At 48.4% G+C, this 6,071-nt stretch overlaps 1 pseudogene; it reads left to right on the top strand.

Moving 5' to 3' along the window:
* LOC107115616 overlaps positions 1–3,777 on the top strand; it is a 29,157-nt pseudogene extending 25,380 nt beyond the window's left edge.
* The last annotated feature ends 2,294 nt before the right edge of the window (positions 3,778–6,071 follow it).

The raw sequence follows: 6,071 nt of genomic DNA, 5'->3' as shown, positions 1-6,071 counted from the left end.
AGCACCAAGAATACAGAGCATCACTTGCCCCAGACCGAGTTTCTATCTATACCTTCTGGCTAATAGCCACTGATGGACCTCTGCTCCAGATGTTTATCCAATTCCCTCTTGAAGCTGTCCATGCTTGCAGCCACCACCACCTCCTGTGGCAGTGAATCCCATGTGTTCATCACTCTTTGGATGAAGAAGAAGAAGAAGAGATTGGATTTATACCCCGCCCTTCACTACCCAAAGGAGTCTCAGAGTGGCTTACAAACTCCTTTCCCTTGTGAGGTAGCTGGGGCTGAGAGAGCTCTGACAGGAACTGCTCTTTTTCAAGAACAGCTGTGCCAGAACTATGGCTTGCCCAAGGTCATCCAGCAGGTGCAAGTGTAGGAGTGCAGGAATCAAACCCGGTTCTCCCAGATTAGAGTCCGCGCACTTAACCACTACACCAAACCGGTGTAGTGCACCTCATGCAGGAGGCTCAAAGTAGTTCCTTTTATCCGTTCTAACCCGACCGCTCAGCGATTTCATGGAGTGCCCACGCGTTCTTGTATTGTGAGAAAGGGAGAAGAGTACCTCTTTCTCTACCTGCTCTATCCCAGTATTCTTATAAACCTCGATCATGTCACCCCTCAGTCGTCGTTTCTCCAAGCTCAAGAGCCCCAAGCACTTTAACCTTTCTTCATAGCGAAAGTGTTCCAACCCTTTTATCATTCAAGTTGCCGTTTTCTGCACTTTCCCCAATGCTAGAAATATCCTTTCTGAGGTGTGGTGGCCAGAACTGTCCCTTGACGCAGGAAACCGTCGGCCAGAGAGAAGCACTCATGCTCACACACGCCAACAGAAAAGCCAGCGCACTCCGATGCCTGGATGTCCCCAAAGCCGGCCAGCACCTTCTCCCCCTGTCCCCAGGGAAGAGGGCTGTCACCGTTGTCAACCCTCTGCTTCTCTAAGGGTCTGCAAAACTGACTTCCCCACCCTTCCATTCCATTTCTCTGTTCACGCTGAGTGCATGCATATCTGCATGCCTGTTCCCTGTTCTCTGCGTACTGCAGGCGTTTTGGGAGGACGGAACCGGACAGACTCTTCTGGGGTCTTATCTGGACTTTTTGACATTGCGTGTTCCTCTGGGACGGACTTCCAGTGGGCCCTTTCTCTCCTGTAACAAGTGAATGACCCGAAGGGCCGATAATAACCAGTCTCCTGGCTGTCTATTGCTGGCAATAAGACACGCTTCTTTCCGGAGAGACCGGCTGACGCGATGCTTCTAGGAAAGGCAGAAAGGCCTGCCTGATTTGGACGTGGCTGTGCATCAGGCAACAGACAGGTGCAGAGAACGGCTCAGAAATAGCAAGTGAACGACCTTCCAGAGGGCCCTTTTTCTACTGTAGCAAGGGCTCTGACCTTGAGAAAGGTGGCCTTACGTCCCCCCACTAAGAATGGGCACCTTTTTCAAATAACTGGGGGGGGGTCCCCTTTGAACCCTGCGGTTCACTTGGTGAGCTCCTGGCTACTCTCCCCCTCCCCCAAGGAAACGTGCACTTTTGGGAGGCTGAACACCACCCCCTCCTGGCTCTGTTCACTATTGGAAGTGCAGTTGCAGGCCTGGATATCTTGATAACCTCTTGTACTTAATCGCCAAGTGCAGAGGATCCAACGAGCTGCACGGCAAGTCGAATGGGGACAGTGGGGAGCAATTCTTTGCCACTCGGTTATTTAAAAAGTACATACGGGGAGTCTGGGGAGAGGAGGGACAGGCATAATATAAAAACAGCTCTACTGGAGGGCCCGGCAGGGATAAAGTGGGTGACCAGCGTCTCAGTTTGGGAGGAAAGAAGATCTGATCAAAGAAACGCACGTCCCTTCCTGAGCACTGTCTGGCTGGTGCCTTGGCTTCTTGCCTGGGTGATGATTTAAACTCTTTCTTTATTCCAGCAGCAGACGTAGAGGAGACAGCTGGGGAATTCCAGGGGTTCCCTTTGGAAAAAGCCAAGAATGAAGATGCTGAAGGACCCTTCGGAGATGGAGATGGACCCCAGGGGCAGGAGGGGAGCCGCACAGGTAAGAGGAGGGAGAAGCCCATTCCTCACCGAGGAGGGGGCTTCCATGAAATCCCAGTCCAAGAAGAAAGGTCAGTCAAAAAGAGAAGAAACAGAGGCCTCCATCCTCACCAGAGAATCCACTCCAGGCAAAATGAAGGTGTGGCCTTTGCAAAGACCTTCGGTCAGAGAATGAATGTCGTTTTGCAGACGCGAATTCCCTTAGGAGAGAAGCCACATAATGGTTTGCAGTGCGGAAAGAGCTGCAATTGGAAAAGGCCCTGGCTTCACATTAGAAAAAAAAATCACACAGGTGGGGAAGCATAGGAGTGGTCAGAGTCCAAACAAAAGCGTCTCTCATGCAGGAGGCTCAATGTACTTCTACAGTGTATATTATTGTATGCTTCAGTGTACAGCAGGAGGAAGCCTCTGGAATATTTGGAGTGCGGATGGGAATATAGGTGCAGATCAGACTTCCTTGCGTGGGTTCTAACAGGATCTCCTTCTTTATTCCAGCTGGGGATGATCAGAGGAATGAGGGGGATGAGGAGCTTCACCCTCTCTCTCCAGATGATGCCAAGAATGAAGACTTGAGAGGAAACATCAGAAACCAAGTTGCACCTAAGAGGCAGAAAAGAAGCCACGTGGTCAAGAAGAGGGGTAAACCCATTCCTTGCCAAGGGGGGGATTTCCAAGAAGGAATTCACACGGTGAAGGAAACATACAAGTCCTTGGCGGGCGGAGTGACCTTCTCAGATCAATCCCAGTATAATATCGATTTACGAATGCAGAATGGAGAGGCCACCTATCAACAGCTGGAGGGTGGAAAGACCATGATTCCCAGAGCAGAGCTCCTTAGAAATCAAAGAATCCATTCAGGGAAGAAACCTTATAGTTCCTCAGACTGTGGCAAGAGGTTCTCAGAGGAATCAGACCTTGTTCAACACCAAAGGATTAACTCAGAAGAGAAGTTATTTATTTGCTCAGAGTCTGAATTGGTGTTCTCTGATAGAGGAGAGGGGGTACTTCAGATACAGATCAAAGCTCCTTTTGCACCAAAGATTCCACAGTGGGGAGAAACGTTTTGAATGCTTAGAGTGTGGGAAGAGATTCAGTCAGAGTGGCGCTCTTCAACGGCATCTAAGAACCCACACAGGGGAAAAGCCTTTTGAATGCTCAGAGTGTGGGAAGAGATTCAGTCATAGGGAAAGTTTTCAGATACACCGAAGAACCCACACGGGAGAGAAGCCATTTGAATGCTCAGAGTGTGGGAAGAGATTCACTAATGGTGGCCATCTTCAATGGCATCTAAAAACCCACACAGGGGAAAAGCCTTTTGAATGCTCAGAGTGTGGGAAGGGATTCAGTCATAGTGGTAATTTTCAGGTACACCAAAGAACCCACACAGGAGAGAAGCCATTTGAATGCTCAGAGTGTGGGAAGGGATTCATCGAGAGTACTGCTCTTCAAAAGCATCTAAGAACTCATACAGGGGATAAGCCCTTTGAGTGCTCAGAGTGTGGGAAGAGATTCAGTCACAGTGGTAATGCATCAAAGAATCCACACAGGCGAGAAGCATTTTGAATGCTCAGAGTGTGGGAAGAGATTCACGAACAGTGGCTATCTTCAACGACATCTAAGAACCCACACAGGGGAGAAGCCTTTTGAATGCTCAGAGTGTGGGAAGAGATTCAGTCAGAGTGGCACTCTTCAGAGGCATCAGAGAACCCACACAGGGAAGAAGCTTTGTTAATGCTCAGAGTGCTGGGAAGATATTCAGTTTGAGTGGCCATCTTCAAAATCATCTCAGAACCCAACTATATAACTGCTTAGCCCAGAGGTGTCAACCTCATTTGTTACGAGAGCCGGATCTGATGTAAATGTCACTTTGTTGGGCTGGGTTATGTGTGCCATAAAGTGTAAGGCCAGGTTCCAGAGATATAAACTTCAGAAAGGACACAGGCAAACCCAGTGAACGATATTAGTTTTTTAACTCAAAATACAAACGTGCTTAAACCATTAAGAATACCTCCTTTATTTAATAGTGTCTGATAACTGACACCTCTTGCTCTGAATTATTGCATCGAAAACTGGAGTCAGTGTCTGTGCTGCAGCAACCTTGAGTTTGCTGTTTACGTGCATATCTGTATTGAGTATGCTGTTTAGGTGTATATCTGTTACTTGAGAATGTACTTTTGATTTATGGGCATTTATTACAGAAAAGAGCTGTTCACAGACACACATTGTCCCAAACAGAGGCAGAGTTTTAGAAGCAAAAACCCTAATTTGGACCCCAGAACTGTTAAAGTTTGCTAATGCCAACTTCAGAAAGGTTATCCTTCAGCACAGCATCACACTGCTCCCGCACCTACCTGTGATTTGTAGCATCCTTTCGTTGGTAGGTGGTGAGAAGAAAGAGAAGGGGCTGTCCAGCAAAGAAGAAGATGAAGGGAATCTTGAGGGTGGGTGAAATTCTATTAGCATGTCAAAGACTTTGTCCCATGGGGCAAAGTAAAACATAAGATGCCCTTTAAAACAATGGGTATAGAGTTTATCTGTACCCCTCCCTAACTCCCCAACAGGAACACTTAGTGACTTATGATGTTGTATAAGGTTGAGAGAATGTAATGGGCCCAAGCTCACAGGCCAGTTTTCTGGTAGAATGGCATTTGAACGTGGGTCTCTATAAGGAAGGCCGAGCGCCGAAGAAGAGCAAACTTCAGAGGACGGCGGAAGACCGGAAGGCCTGGCGGGAGCTGGTCCTTGGGGTCGCAAAGAGTCGGACTCGACTGTGCGACTGAACAACAACAACAACTCCCAGGTCCTAGCCAAATGCTCTAACTGGTATAGCCTACTGGCTGTCAGTACAAATGGCGTCACATAAGAATGACTCTGGAGACAGTCTGAACCCCTTTGAAGAAAGGTTTGGGGGCTTCTGGGGAATATGGTGACCTGAAAGGCAGCCCTTTTAAATGAAGACCCTGATGCTGGGAAAGATTGAAGGTCAAAGAAGACGGGGACAGCAAAGGATGAGATGGTTAGACAGTGTCATCGATGCAATGAACATGAAGTTGAGCAAACTTCAGAGGACGGCGGAAGACCGGAAGGCCTGGCGGGAGCTGGTCCTTGGGGTCGCAAAGAGTCGGACTCGACTGTGCGACTGAACAACAACAACAACTCCCAGGTCCTGGCCTGACTCACCAGGTTTCCACAGGGGTTCCAACAATATCCAGAGCAGTGAAGACCAGGGAGGCTCTCTGCCGATAAAGTTAGCCGGCCCCAGATGCTGTTTCTCCTGTTCCTATCATTAACCTGAAATCAGCAATCTTTGCAATATTTTGGATCCCTGGAACTGTGGTCATAATTGGAGATTGGCGGACTACCCTTTGAAGTCAGCATTCAAAAGTAGCAGTAAGAAGAGTAATTTCGAAAATTTAGGATTTCGGTCAAGCAAGGCTTTCTGATAAACTTTGATCCCTAATTACAGAGACTTATGTGGCCAGTTCGAGGAATTCACTTAGTTGAACTCCACTTGGCTGCTTTCCTAGGAAATCTTAGCTTCAGTCATTTGAGTGGAAATACTAACAAAAGAAGAAGAGTTGGTTTTATACCCCGCCCTTCACTACCGGAAGGAGTCTTGGAGCCGCTTGCAACTACTTCCATTCCTCTCCCCACAACAGACACCTGGGGCCAGTCACAGCTGAGAGAGCTGTGACTGGCCCCAGGTCACCCAGTAGGTCAGAGAGGGTATCCAGTCCAGTAAGACTGAGAATGCGGACTTCCGGGGCGGGACTAAGGGAAATGGCTGCCTAAACCCTTGGCTCCGCCGAACCCGAAGCCTGCCAAACCCCGAAATCAATCTTAACGGCAACAAATAATCTTCATCTACATAGAAAAGGACACCCCGAAAACCACACAACCCATGGTGAAAAAACAAAAAAAGGACAAGAGCAGGTCAGAATCCCAGGAACGCGATAAAATTTTGGGCCCTGAAGGACAATCGCCGCACAAAATGGCGGCCGCTAGTCCCGAGACTGATAAAATTGC

This window comes from Gekko japonicus, unplaced genomic scaffold (assembly GCF_001447785.1).
Source record: "Gekko japonicus isolate JY-2015 unplaced genomic scaffold, Gekko_japonicus_V1.1 scaffold2255, whole genome shotgun sequence".
NCBI lineage: Eukaryota > Metazoa > Chordata > Lepidosauria > Squamata > Gekkonidae > Gekko > Gekko japonicus.
This window is presented reverse-complemented; position numbering and strand designations above follow the sequence as displayed.